This window comes from Lontra canadensis, unplaced genomic scaffold (genome assembly GCF_010015895.1).
Source record: "Lontra canadensis isolate GAN:19392208 unplaced genomic scaffold, GSC_riverotter_1.0 scaffold17, whole genome shotgun sequence".
Classification (NCBI taxonomy): Eukaryota; Metazoa; Chordata; class Mammalia; order Carnivora; family Mustelidae; genus Lontra; species Lontra canadensis.
In genome coordinates this window covers 14,223,775-14,237,678 of record NW_022631011.1, presented here as the reverse complement: position 1 = coordinate 14,237,678, position 13,904 = coordinate 14,223,775, and the positions used below count along the sequence as shown (strand labels likewise).

Sequence of the window (13,904 nt, the reverse complement as noted above, 5' to 3'; positions counted from 1 at the left end):
TCTATTCTTCAATACCAATGGCTTGAAATCTGAGACTCTACAATTCTTTCATGCAGCTTAAATACCTTCTGGAAAGGAAAGGACTCTTACTCTGTCCAGTCTCCTTGCATGGATCTGTGCTTACTCTCACTGCTCTGCTGAATGCTGAAAACCTTGCTTGCAAAGGCCCTGCCAGTCGTTCCTGTCTCCTGCAGAGCTCCACCCTCCTAGCACGCACCTCCCACCCCCACTCTCTCTTCTTATGCCATATGCCCTCTTTGGCTTCGTCCTGTCACCTACTCCCCAACCCTCACTCAGGGCACGCATCCATGAGTGACACTTGATGGAGTCACTCCGCCCACACACAGGATGTGATACACATGGGGTGCGATTTTCATCCTCCTCCTCAAAGTCAGGGAGCATTTTCCAGGCTGATTCTCTGAAAATTGATAACAGGTTTTCTTCCAGAAAATTGCAGGGCAAGTTGAACTCAATCTATTTTAAGGAAATCCTCTTAAAGTTTCGATTCTTAAAAAGCCAAAAGACTGCTTTTCTGGCTCTGCAAGTTATACATATCTTGAAATTATGTCCTTGAGGTCCTAAGATGAGATATTTTAGAGTACTTCTGCTTGGCAATACACATCAGAAATATGAATGAGGTCACGCACAACATTGCAGTCAGTTTACTGCGAATAACATGGTTCCAAAAAAAACCTGAGGTTCTGTACCAACTAGTACCAGCTAAAGCTCTTCAAATGTCTTGCAGAATTGTGTGTTCCTTGATCAGATTCTGGGTTTCACACTGACTGATCAAAGGGCAAGGAAGGGACATAAAAACCTAATATTGAAAATAGAATTAAAAACTACAATATTCCAGGCAGGTGATAGTTTAGCCTCTGCTTGGCTGCCCCCGGTGATCAAGTACCAAATTGAAGGTCTAATCCACATCTGAGCTTGAGCTGAAACATGCCTCCTCATGACTTCTACCCTTTGTCTGGATTTTGGTTTCCAGAGCAATATATAGCAAAAATACTATTTCCTTTCACAAATGCAAAGACAGCCAGCTAGCTACTGTGTGCCCTTATAGTCTGCTCTTCTCTAGACTAAAAATATACACCTCTTTAACAGTCCCATTTAGACATGGTTTTAAGTTTCTTTTCCATTTTCCCCTGCTTCTCTGAGAACACTTTCATTTGTCTGTATTACTCTAAAAATGCTGTGTTAGAATTGAACAGCATTCCAGTTGTGATCTGGTCAGTACAAAGTACAACACAATGATCATCTTCCATCCTTTGGAGAGTATACTTTTTTTATGTATTTATTTTTAAACTTTGGGGGTTTTTTTGTTTTTGTTTTTGTTTTGTTTTGTTTTAGTGATCTCTACACCCAACATGGGTCTCAAACTCACAATTCCGAGATCAAGAGTCACATGCTCCTTTGACTGAGTCAGCCATGCTGCACTCCCCAAGAGTATACCTTTTTAATGTCATTTAGCACATAGGAATTTTTCTAAAAATAAGGTTTAGAACAGTGACTGTCATGTATGTTGCAGGCATTCCAGAAGTATTTCTAAATGTTAAAAGAATAGCCAGCATATGTTGCTTATTTTGTTTTTCTGTTTGTGTGTGTGTATGTGCGTTTTAAAGAAAACTTGCAGAATATACAGTTAAAGATTATAGGACATTTAGTTTTGTGTCCACCTTCTCAGTATATTTGATATTTAGGTTTAACATGGATATTCCACACTTTTTAAGGAATGGTTACATTAACATCCGCAAGCATTTTCACTTAATTTTAAATCAGTCTGTCAGCTGCTCAGAAGTGATTCTTGCCTGCACAAAATTCCACTGGATAGGATTTATTCAGAGCATGAATATAAGAAGAACTAAGACCACCCACTGTATGGTGGCAGCACTTACAGATATCATGGGCCTTCTCCAACAGAACATGGGGGTATTATTGGGGAAGTATCCCAAATAGAAAGCTGGCACAATCTATTTTCTAATGTAAATATAGTCACGGATTTACTTATTTATTTTTGAGCAGAGTAGATGTTTTCTGTAGTAATGAGAGGGATCAGGAGCAAGAATATCCTTCTCAAAATTCACATGGGCCAAGACTGGACAGAGTTAAGGAAACACCATTTTGTCCAGGCAGATTATTGCTGGGAACAGGATGTAAAAATTATTTGTGCACCATCATATCTCCAGCAGTTGATACAATGCTTGGCAAAGAGCAGACTCTCAATAAAACTTTGGAAAGTAAGTCAAGAAGGAAGGCAGGGGAGATAGGCTTGAGAGAAGTTTTCAGGATTACTATGAAAATTTAAAATACCAGAAAAAGACCCAAACACTTGTGCAAAATGGGACCTCCAAAATCAGTGTCCAGCCTCCTTATTTTAGATATGGTAACTGGAGACATGGAGGAGTTAAGTAACTTGTCTAGGATGACGACTAGCTGTTACTGCATCACTCCTTGATGTCAGGACTCGGCTCTTAAGCCAGTGCTCCTTAAGTAAAGACCAGCAGAGCCGCAGAAGGAATTATTAAGGGAAGACCCTGGTTCTTGCATTCTGGCCCCAGACTGTTTACCTTAGCATGTCCGGATTGGAGGAAACTTGAGAAGCAGTCTTAGCCCTCTTTGTCGTATTCAGGGCTAGACAGAAGGAGATCAAAATCCTTAGCACTCTCAAAGACTTAGCACTCTCAAAGAAGACAGCTTGCCAGTAGAAGCTGGAGGCCATGACAACGCAGATGAAATTGTGCTTCTCCCTGCACTGGTGCTGGAAGAGGTTCACGGTATCTCTGGAACACAGGGAAGAGTTCTGCAGCCTGTCTTTGGGAAACCTTTGGTTAAATGAGCTTCACTGCAGAACTTTTTATACTGGTATGAGTTTTGAATCTCCAAAAAACAAACTGGTTCTCAGACTTTTTCAAACTTTTTTTTAAGATGTAATGGACTTGTTCTCCTAAGGAGTAAACTCAGGGACAATGTTTTTCCTTTTTTTTTTTTTTTTTTTCTGTGACTTCAGGTGGTGGGATAGATTTTGTGTCGGAAACCAGTACACACATGCCCGTGAATGTAACGCTGGCAGGAATGTTTTGGAAGATGATACTTAGCTCTTCTGTAGGTGCTGTGCCTGTTTTCTATCCTGCTTTTCTTGCATTCTAATGAATCCTGGACTTTCAAACCCAGTAAATGGATTTCACAACCTCCCTGTGGGTCACAATCTACAGTTGTAAACACCTGCCCTAATGAGTACTGGTGTGTGATTTAGTCATTTCTCCTTCTCTGTATCCTTTTCTGCTTCCTTCTATCTGTAAGCTGTGCAATACTGTTGACTGAATCAAAGATCTACCTGGGATGGATCCAAATAACAGAGTGGGGTCAGATAATTCTCAGCATTTTCATTATGGTTATATTGAAGCATACTTTGAAGGAAATGTAATTCAGAAAGCCTGGAAACAGAATAAGCGTAGTATCAAAGAGAACTCAGTGTCATCTTTCGACCATGAAGTGAAAAAAGAGGATCTATTCAATGAATAAAAGAAGACAAGGAATGTTGTTTTGCATACAAAAGGGATTTATATATACATCTATATGTTTGGTGTGCATGGAGTATGCTTGGTAAATACCCCATAAACTGGCCACAGTGATATGCCGTTGGTGGGTGTTACTGTGGGGGAATCCTTATTTTTCACTGTGTGCCCTTTGGTACTATTTTAATTGTTTTTTACCACAAACATGTATTACTTTTTCAAAATTCCTAATGTGCTACTAGCTGGATAAATAAACACAGTTTATGAGAGATGAGAAAATCTGAAAAACCAAGATCACACAAAAGTGTTGCTTTTGTAAGCTGCTGCTAGTGATGATATCTATGGGAAATGAAAGAATAGCTCTAGGTTCAAATCTTGAAGGCGTATGTATATGCTGTAGTGATTGACCTTATTAACAAGAACCATCTCTGCCTAGGGTACCTGTTCTCTCTCTACCTCTTCCCCCAACATATGGCATTACAAAAAAAATATAGGAAGAGGGCTCCAGATATATTTTCTCAGGATGATGCAGGTTTTCCATTTTTGCCTAACAGAGTAGAAGCAACAGTGACAGAGAACCGAGAAACGGAAGAGGAGGACTGCTCTGCGGGCAGAGATTCTGATACAGTGAGTATTAGGAGTCTTGGAATCAATTCCCTTTTCTGAAGCTTCTGAGATGAGACACAAGAAAAGGGAAGCACGACAGTCCCCTTGAGAAACACACACACACACACACACACACACACACACACACACACACCAAGACAAAACAAAAACAAAAAACGAAAGATCATTTCTGCTATATATATCACAGACATATGAACTGCTTATAAAAGAAAAAGGTTTATTTTTCTCCTTAAGATTGTTAACCTGGAAAGTAGGCTTTCTTTTTTTTTTTTTTTTTTTGAAAGTAGGCTTTCTTAAGTGAGATAATGCATGTAAAGAACAGTGCGTGGCTCAGAATATGGGTAAGTATAAGCTATTATTATGATTTTTTTTTAGGAAACATAAAAGAACAGTTGTTATGTAGATGAAACAATTCTATAAATGATGGAGGGATGGACTGGAAGATCTCATATTTTTATAACTTAGATTTCTGAATCTAAGAATGTTAGTTTTCCAGACAGTGAACCAAGTAAATACTTGAGAGGCTACAAGGTATCTAAATAGCTTCTGATACTAATTCCAGTGTTGGCAGAGGGGGTGGGTCCCCACACCATCAAGCATTTCTTGGGACCCCAACTGGATATCAATCAATTCTGACATATCTACAAGGAGATAGCATCAGATCCCGCAGGTTAAAGGTTTAGTCCTACATAGACATTACTGATGAACTCAAAGGCCAGTGATGATAGATTCCGCAACCAACTAGCTTCCTTAGGCGCTTTCGAAAGTCATTTCATTAACGTAACAAAAGACACTTTAATTGCCCTTTTAGCTTAGAAAATCCCAAGCATTTTAGGAACTCGGCGCAAGCAAGGGGGATAAAGAACACATGCATATTTCTTGTTATAAATCACAATACCACAGTGACCAGTTTTTTTTTTAATTAATGATACAGTCCTATTTAAAACAGCTGTGAAGAAAATGTGCAATTGGTTTAAAACTTGTATCTAAATTGTCATCAGTAGCAATTTAGCAGCAACATTATTAAAAGTACATCTTCACACAAATATGTACTAGGCAAATATACCTATGACTGTTTTCCATTTTATTTTGTTACTTTTTTTTTTTAAGATTTCATTAATTTGAGAGTGAGAGGATGAGTGGGGTGAGGGGTGAGAGGAAGAGGGAGAAGCAGACTCCCTGCTGAGTAGGAAGCCAGACATGAGACTCCCAGATCATTACCTGAGCCAAAGGCAGCCACTGCTTAACCGACTGAGTCACCCAGACACCCCTTATTTTGTTTTCATTTGCAAAGTTGATGAATACCCAAGCACTGATCCCCGTCTGGGTTTAAACTCTGCTCTAAATGCTTGAATAATGTCCCAGATTGTGTCTCTTTTTTAAAGCAACAGCCTTTCAGCCTAAAGTGAGTCACTCATCCAACAGATGTGGGTTTCTAAGTTGACAAAACCTGCGGACACAATCAGCGATCCTCGTTTCCTTGAGAGCTTCCAAACCTGCGTAATCCTATAGATAATAAGATAATATTGTCTTTTATCAAGTTCCCTCCACTCCCAAGAGAAGAGTTTCTTTCAGTAAATATACCATACTCCTATTTTAGAGGGCAGCAAGAAAATTGGTTTTCAAAATGTTCAGTTCAAACTGGCCCAGCATCCTCTGGGGGTCCCTCCCTCCCTTGAGTGCAGCCCCCAGATGCCTCATTAAAAAATATATAGGCATCTTCAACCTTATAGTACCCCTTTCAACAGGTTGTCTAACTTCAACTTTGTGTAAAGCTAGTGAAAGTGGGTGGGTGGTGCAGTGAGTGAAGCGTCTGCCTTCAGCTAAGGCCATGATCCCCGGGTCCTGGGATAGAGTCTCACATTGGGCTCCTGGCTCAGCGGGGAGCCGGCTTCTCCCTCTCCCTGCCACTCCCCCTGCTTGTGCACTCTCTCTCTGGCAAATAAATAAATAAAATCTTTTATAAAATTAAAAAAAATAAAGTTAGTGAAAAGGAATGTACTACTTTATGGGACCTCGTCCCATTTTCAGGAAACTTAGTAATTAGAAGACCTTTGCTAACGTTCCTTCTAATGTTCCTTCTAAATGTGCCCATAGGTGCTTATGCAGACCCACGTGTCTTTTGAAGAAAACCAGAGTGAGCACGTCTGCCGTGCAGGTTGCAGCTTTTCAGCTTTATGGAAAGAGCTGTGATATTCCTTTCCACCATCTTTGTCTTTTCTTGGGCTCCTTCAGGTGGGAAGAAGTATGCATTAGAATTTACTATAAATGTGAATCTAGTTGTACTTAATCTACTTTATACAGAGACTCAACAACCAAAAAAATCTCTAAAAGACATAAAGAATTAGAATACATTTGCAACCTAATGGGAATTTTTCCTTAAAAGAGGCGTGTATAATCTGTTCTTTTTTAGCAGGTAGCCTTGGGTGGCGGATTGTTTTTAGTGGAAAGGAAATAAAAAACATGGTGTGGTGCCTGGATGGCACAGTTGGTTAAGCGTTGGAGTCTTGGTTTCCACTCAGGTTGTGAGCTCATGGTTGTGAGATCGAGCCCCACGTCAGGCTCTGTGCTCAGCGTGGAGTTCTGCTTGCGGTTTTCTCTTGCCTGTCACTCTTGTGCTCTGTCTCTCACACACACTCACTCAAATAAATCTCAAAAAAAAAAAAATAACGTGGGAGCTCTGAAGTTTTGACAATGAGGGCGATAAGTTTTATGGGGTACATAGTTCTCTCAGATGGTCCATCAGATTTTTAGGTTTTTTGTTTTTTGTTTTTTTTTCAAATCATAGAGAACGTGCACACAAGCCGGGCGGGGTAGGGGGAGTGGCAGGAAGAGGAAGAAGCAGGCTTCCCGCTAAGCAAGGAACCCCATGCAGAACTCCATCCCAGGACATTAGGATCATGACCTGAGCCCAAGGCAGATGCTTACCCTGTCGAGCCACCCCAATGTCCCCAAGTTTTGAGTTTCCTGAAGGCCAGGACTATGTCTCATTCTACTTGGTATCACCAGTGCCTATTAAAATACCATGCACAAAGTTTTAATATTAAAATACCATGCACAAAGTGCCTATTAAAATACCAGGCACAAAACCTCTATAAATACTTATTGAATTGAGTTTATTTGAATTTCCAGAAGCAGAAAGACCACTGAAAAGCAATACAGACCAAGAAAAGGGGACTGAACTTACTTCAAGGAAGGTCTTTCAACTGGAGTCTTCTGATCTGATCTTCCTATTTAACAGAAATACCGTCAAGGAGATGAAACTATACTGATAAGCCCTTTGGCAAACATATCTAGGGACCAACGCCCCCCCAACCTTAAAAACTCTGACTTTTGAAGTATTAGTATTCTGATCACCCAAAAGCCATGGCATCATCTGTGTCCTAACTGACATTCTTCCCCTTCAAGTCAATGTGCAATTTTAATATGGCCTTCTAGGGAAAGTGCTTTTACCTCAAGGAGAAAATATAATGAGAGGCAAAGATGTCTTGGGAAGTTTTGGCATCAAGTGGTGTCTAAAACTAGGAGTCAAAAATAAATAAATAAATAAATAAATAAATAAATAAATAAATAAATAAAACCAAGAGTCAGAAAAACCCAAGTTCTTTGTTTGTTTGCTTGTTTCTTCAGGTTTATTTCGGTAAAATTGACCAAAAAATTATATTTAAGGTTTACTGCTTCATTTAAGATACTTACACTTTACAAGAATCACTATAAAATGCATATCCACCAATTCACTTAGCTTTTAAAACCCAAGTTCTTGACTTGGCAGAGATGACGAGACCCCCAGGAAAAAAGCTGGGGTGGGTGGGGAGTTGCTTGGGAGTCACAGCCAAGGCAACACTGGTTTGCTGGAACTCCCCAAAAGCATTCTGACCCAATGACCTACTTCGTGCAGGGCTGGGAGTGCTGTAAATAACAGCACACGTGGTAATGGAAGAGTTCTCTAAGTGCAAAGCACCGTGTCTATTGTGCTCTTATATGAGGACTCTTTGTACCTTAACCAGGTAATTGGTTAACCAGCACTCACCCCATCCCATGGGAATGTGGCTATTTTCTCTGAGTAAAACACTGACTAATCTTGGTATGTGACCCAGTCTATTCCTGTGGGAAGGGGGTGGGAGATTTTGACTCAGCTGACCACAGGAGTCTACCCAGAAGGGCAAAAGACAGTGTCCTCAGGTAAGGCAATCCATGTCTGGGATATCTGTTGTTTGGTGGTGACCTCTACTCACCAACCAGCCTGGATTTCAGTGACAGGCTCTTCTTGGCCCTCAAGGAAAAAACAAGCAAACTTAAGGCAAAACACCAGTACAAGGATAGAAGGATGGTTAGTTAGCCTAGACTAGTACTGCGTGAGGCCTGTTTCCTTAATGTAAATATAAATAGCACCCCCTTTCATCATCAAGAAGTTCCAGCTAGGGACAACAAGTGACAATCATGTCATTCTTGGCATGGAATTCTTGGAAGGATACCAGGAAAACAACTTTTGCAATAGCAACCAAGGCAGAAGCTATCTTTAAAAAAAAAAAAAAAAAACTGGGATAAAGGGAGCCTGAAATGGAAACTGGCCCAGGACCACCCGTGGGAGCTTGAACGGACTGTTCTTGAGGTTACTGAGAATCTCAGAGTCAGTACTAACAACATCCACATCAGAATAGCAGTATGGGTCCGTGTCCTTATTCACAATGACTCCTGCCATCCTTCAAAATGCAGTGGGGGGACATAATTTTCCTACATCGTGTTTCTACTGTCTGCCTCATAGCTGAGAATGACTGGTATTTACTGAGCATATTAAAGTAGTGTTAACTATGCCTGAAGAGGAGAAAGTTTTGCACTGGGTATTCTTTCCAAATCTATGGGCAAGACCCTGTGCTGCATCTTACAGAGACTGCAAGTTGCTTATAATCTAATTGGAAAGTTAAGTAGTTACAAGTTTTAAATGGAAGTCTATGGCAGCAATAGAAGAGTTATCACAACATAGTGCCCTGTTAACAGTCAAACCGGTTGTGTTAGCTGTGGTTTTTATGACAGTTCCGAGGAGTAACCAGTTCAGGTTGAGATGAAAGAAATTTTATGAAGGAAGTAGGACTTCCCATTCATTAAGGACGTATTTCTTGTCTGACATTTTCGCATGTGGATTCTAATGTCTCAGAACAACCTTGTGAAATGGGTATTAGTATCCATAATCTACAAGGGAGGAGACTGGGGATTAGAAGGTTTAACCAAGTTGTTCTGAGTAACTCAGCCCGGAAATAGAAGAGAAGGCTTGAACCCATGTGTCTGCAAAGGAAAACAAAAAACAAAAAAATTTAAAAAAAAAACCTACTTCTTCTGTGTCTCCCCTATTCTCCATACCCGATGACAATACTACCTCACTCTGACACCAAAGGGGTGGGTTTTCCATATACCCACCAATTCTGGGATACCACCAGGGTGTCCCACAATTTTACTCCATCCTGATGGTATCAACCTGGGCATACTATCAGATCCCATGAGTTAAGTAAGGGCTGTCAAATGACAAAAATAAAACAATTTAGTGACAAGTTTGATGTCCTTTATGCACTGGAAAGCAATCCATGGTTGGGGGAGTCCCATGCTTCCCAAGTGGTGGAGCACTCTTCCCAAGGGCTGTTTGGGAGAGAGCGGTTTTTAGAAAATGTTAGAAAAGGCAACGTGAAAACAGGGTTGGCTAGGAGGTCAGGGATTTCCTTATAAGACTAGCAGGTCCATCAGAATCAGGAAAAAGTATTTGCCTTAAGTTGATTGGTTGAGGTCACATATCTGACCTTATTTAGAACAAAGAAATAATTACAGTTTCTTGGCAGTTCAGAATTGGCTGGCTGGATATACAGCGATTCTGGACAAGCAAGCATTTACAGGGATCAAAAATTATCCAAGTTTTAGTTGCTGATGTGGCAACCCACGCAAAAGCAGCTCCATCTTGGGCCTAGCAGTTTTATTTCAATAGGTCTCAGTCCCACAAGACTGCCCACCCCCACGCCCTCTCCCCTTGCCAATCACAAGTCCAGCTTGCTACCTTTGCTTCTGACTGACCAGCTACAAATTGGAACTTTCCACAACCCCTCCTCAGGTTTGGTTAATTTGCCAGAGCAGCTCACAGAACTCGGGAAAACAATTTATTTGCTAGATTACTGGTTTATTTCAAAAAGATAGCAGTCACGAACAGCTGGATGGAAGAGATGCATGGGGCAAGTTATGTGGGAAGGGGTGCAGAGCTTCCCTGCTCTCTCTGGACACACCACTATCCCCAAACCTCCATGTGTTTACCAACCCGAAGGCTCTCCAAACCCTGTCCTTTTAAGCTTCCATGGAGACTTCATGACATAGGCATGATTGATTAAATTATTGGCCCCGCAATGGATTCAACCTGCAACCCCTCTCCGCTTCCTGGAGGCTGGAAGGTGGGACCAAAAGTTCCATCCTGTAACCATGGTTGGTTCTCCTGGCAACCAGCCCCCATCTCTAGAATAACACATCTGTATTTATGTCACCTCAATAACACAAGCTCATGTGTGGTTGAAAGGGGCATGTTATGAATAACAAGACATTCCTTACAGTATTATGGCTCCCGAGCTATTTCAGGAATGAAGAATAAAAGACCAAATGGTATGACAAAAGATGTTCCCAGTGCTCCTCCGATCACTTAGGAAATGCCAAGAGCTTATGGAGGTCTGTGAAACGGAAGCAAGGATGAAGACCAAATCTATATTTCCCATTATAAATCACAGTATCATGGTTATCTTACTTCAACATTTCTATTTTTTCCCAGCAGAAGGGTCACAAAATCCAGTCAGAGGCCTCCAGTCAGTTTGAACGGTGTGAACAAGTACTAGGAGATCTAAAAGTTGATGGAGATTTCAGGAAAGTAGAAGGGTGGCATCCCACCAAAAAAGTTAAGTAAGGAGCACTTAAAACGCCTTCAGAAAGTAAGGATTTTGTAAAAAGTCTTTAAGTAGCAGTCCAGAGGACACTGGGGCTCCTTTCACATTTTGGGCCTGACCCTCCATCCCTGCAGCCCAAGGTGGGGCATGGAGCTCAGGGTCCTGGGTTGTCCACTCAGGTTGCGAGGCTGGGGCAAGGTAACTGCTATGGAAAGAGGACACAGCCTAAAATTAGAAGGAGCAGATAAACTGCAAATTAGGAAAGCAAACAAGAGACACTAGTGTCATGGACTGCAAAGAACAAAGGCTTTAGAGTCAATCAAGTTTAAAATCTTGGCTCTCCCACTCATTATATGCATGACCTTGGCCGTTCACTTAACATATCTCAGATTCAGTTTCCTCATTTGCAAAGTGTACCTACTTTACCATATACTTTGTGGTTGACTTCCCCAAATTCTTTTTATCTCAGGTGATCCATCTAAGGCAATGATAAGAATCCCATTCTCCTTGCTATTGATTGGGCCAGGGATTATGGCTAAGGAGATATGAAAGACTATAGACTGAAATGTGTCCCCACAGAACTCATCTGTTGAAGCCCTCCCCCACAATGTTTCAAAAAAGCATATAAGGAGCCCCCAATACCACCAGCACCCATTCCATATAACCAGGGAATTGAGCTTCAGAATACAGCAGACATACAATTGAGTAGAATTGCAGAAAGATGGAAACAGAACCCTGATAACACCTTGCCTGAAGCCAATACCGCTTTTGCATTTTTTAAAATACAAACCAGTACAATTTCTTACTGCTTAAGCAGGCTTGAACGAAGGTTTATTATGAGGGTAAAATCAAATAATGAAAATAAAGACCTTATTCCAGCATGTGATACATAAAAATAATGGCTATTATTATTTTAGGCAGACAACTAATTTGTAAGTCACCCAAGTAGTGGTTGTGACTGGGAGATCTACCTGGATATAGAGAAATTTCCTATCAGTGAGCAAGGGTTATGGTGCACAGAACCACTATGGAAAAGGAGAGAGCCCTGGAGTAAGAGTTGACCTAGGATTTGCCTCTTGCAAAGCAGATTTAGATTCTGGTTGATAGGAAACCAGCAGAAGGAACAAAGTAGAACTAAGATAAATGGTCTACAGTCTCCTTCCTAATTTCCACTTTCAGCTAGTTTTCCTACAGTCCTAGCAAATCAAACAGCCGGCTCTGCTTTAGAAATTTCCTGAAGTCCTTTCTTTACCCTCACTAGATTTCCCATTATTAGTCTCTCCAGAGTTTGCCCTTCTATAAACTCTACTCTCCTGTTTAAATGTTTGTACTACTTACCCAGGTAAAAAATTGTAAAAAGTAAAGGAGCTCCTTTAATTCTTATTCAGTTGTATTTTCTTTAGATTCAAATGGCTCATTACAGATTTAAAGCAAAAACAATAAAACATCTGAAAATTATTTCAAAACCACATTGTTTACTTGATGGTAAGCAGCTTCTACACAAAACCAAAGTCTCCAGGAAGATCGTTGCTCTAGGCCACTGGACAGCTCTTCCTTGAATTGTTGTAGCTGGTAATTAAGCTGGTATACATGGTAGGATTGTTAGTGTTTTCTATTTTTGTCAGTTGCTCTTCTAAATTCTGAAAACTGTTCAGGCCTTGAACTACTTATGAAATCATTTCCTTGTTTTTAAGAAGCATGTAAAACAGATTAAATTAGCTATTATGATCCTAAAGCAAAATTTAAGGAAAGGGACAGGTTTGACTGCAAGGATATTCAGTGCAGCATTATTTATAATAACAAGAAAATAACCAAACGTCCAGTAATAGGGAATTCATTAAATCAGTTACAGTCCATGCGTAAAATGCCATGAAAATGTGCAGTAAAACTATACAAATTCTCATGTGTCCATAAATAACAATATGAGCAAATAAAAATATTCTATATAATTATATGTATTAATATGGAATCGGTGATAGTAACCAACAGAGAGAAGGGTACCTATTAAAAGTGTAGGTAAGGGGCGCCTGGGTGACTCAGTCGGTTAAGCATGTGACTCTTGATTTCGGCTCAGGTCATGCTCTCAGGGTCATGAGATGGAGCTCAGCATTGGGTTCGGGGCTGTGCATGGAGCCTGCTTCGGATTCTCTCTCTCTTCTCCCTCTGCTCCCCACCCACCCGCCTACACTCACTCTCTCTCTCTCTCTCTCTCTCTCTCTGTCTCATGAATGAGTAGGTTAAGATATCAGGCAAACCACACTGTATTAGAGAATCAGAACAGCCCTGCCAGGGTATACAGCCGCAGCAGCCAGCAAAGGGTGGTACGATCTGACAAAGAAGGTACTGTGCGGCAGTGACGGTGCCCCATGGGAAGAGATTCAGCTGCAAGCGTGTGTGGGAAACAGCTTCAGGCTGCCAGTGTGGCTGACGAAGGACCCCGGAATCCCTGATGCTCATAGAGGAAGGGTGGAAGAGCTCCCACATCACTGACTGCGGGTCTGAGAATCAGTGAAATTGTTAGTACATTTCCATGTGCTTGGGAACAGGTAAGGCTTTGGAAAACTCAACACGTTTTTACTTTTCCCATAAGGAACGGTTTATCAGGACACGACATAGCTGACATTCATACACCTGAAAAAGCAAACCGTTTTCCATCACTTTCAAATAATTTAGAAGACTTCATTTGCTTTAAAGTTATGTTGACATTAATATTATGATTCCATTTCTCAAAAACTCCCTGTATTCCTGCAATTTTTGCTAAGTATACAGATGGATGAGAGAAGAAAAGGTTGCATTCCAAGCAGAGCTCATTTTAAAAGTATCAGTAACTGTGGAGTTGTTGGGAGTGACTAGA

The 13,904-nt window shown here is 40.8% G+C and overlaps 1 long non-coding RNA gene across 1 annotated transcript; it reads left to right on the top strand.

Annotated features, from left to right (window-relative positions):
• The first annotated feature begins 4,092 nt into the window (after positions 1 to 4,092).
• On the top strand, positions 4,093 to 7,702 carry LOC116868906. Its single transcript, XR_004382912.1, has 3 exons — positions 4,093 to 4,145; positions 6,243 to 6,380; positions 7,278 to 7,702. It is a non-coding gene; the product is annotated as an uncharacterized LOC116868906 (long non-coding RNA).
• The last annotated feature ends 6,202 nt before the right edge of the window (positions 7,703 to 13,904 follow it).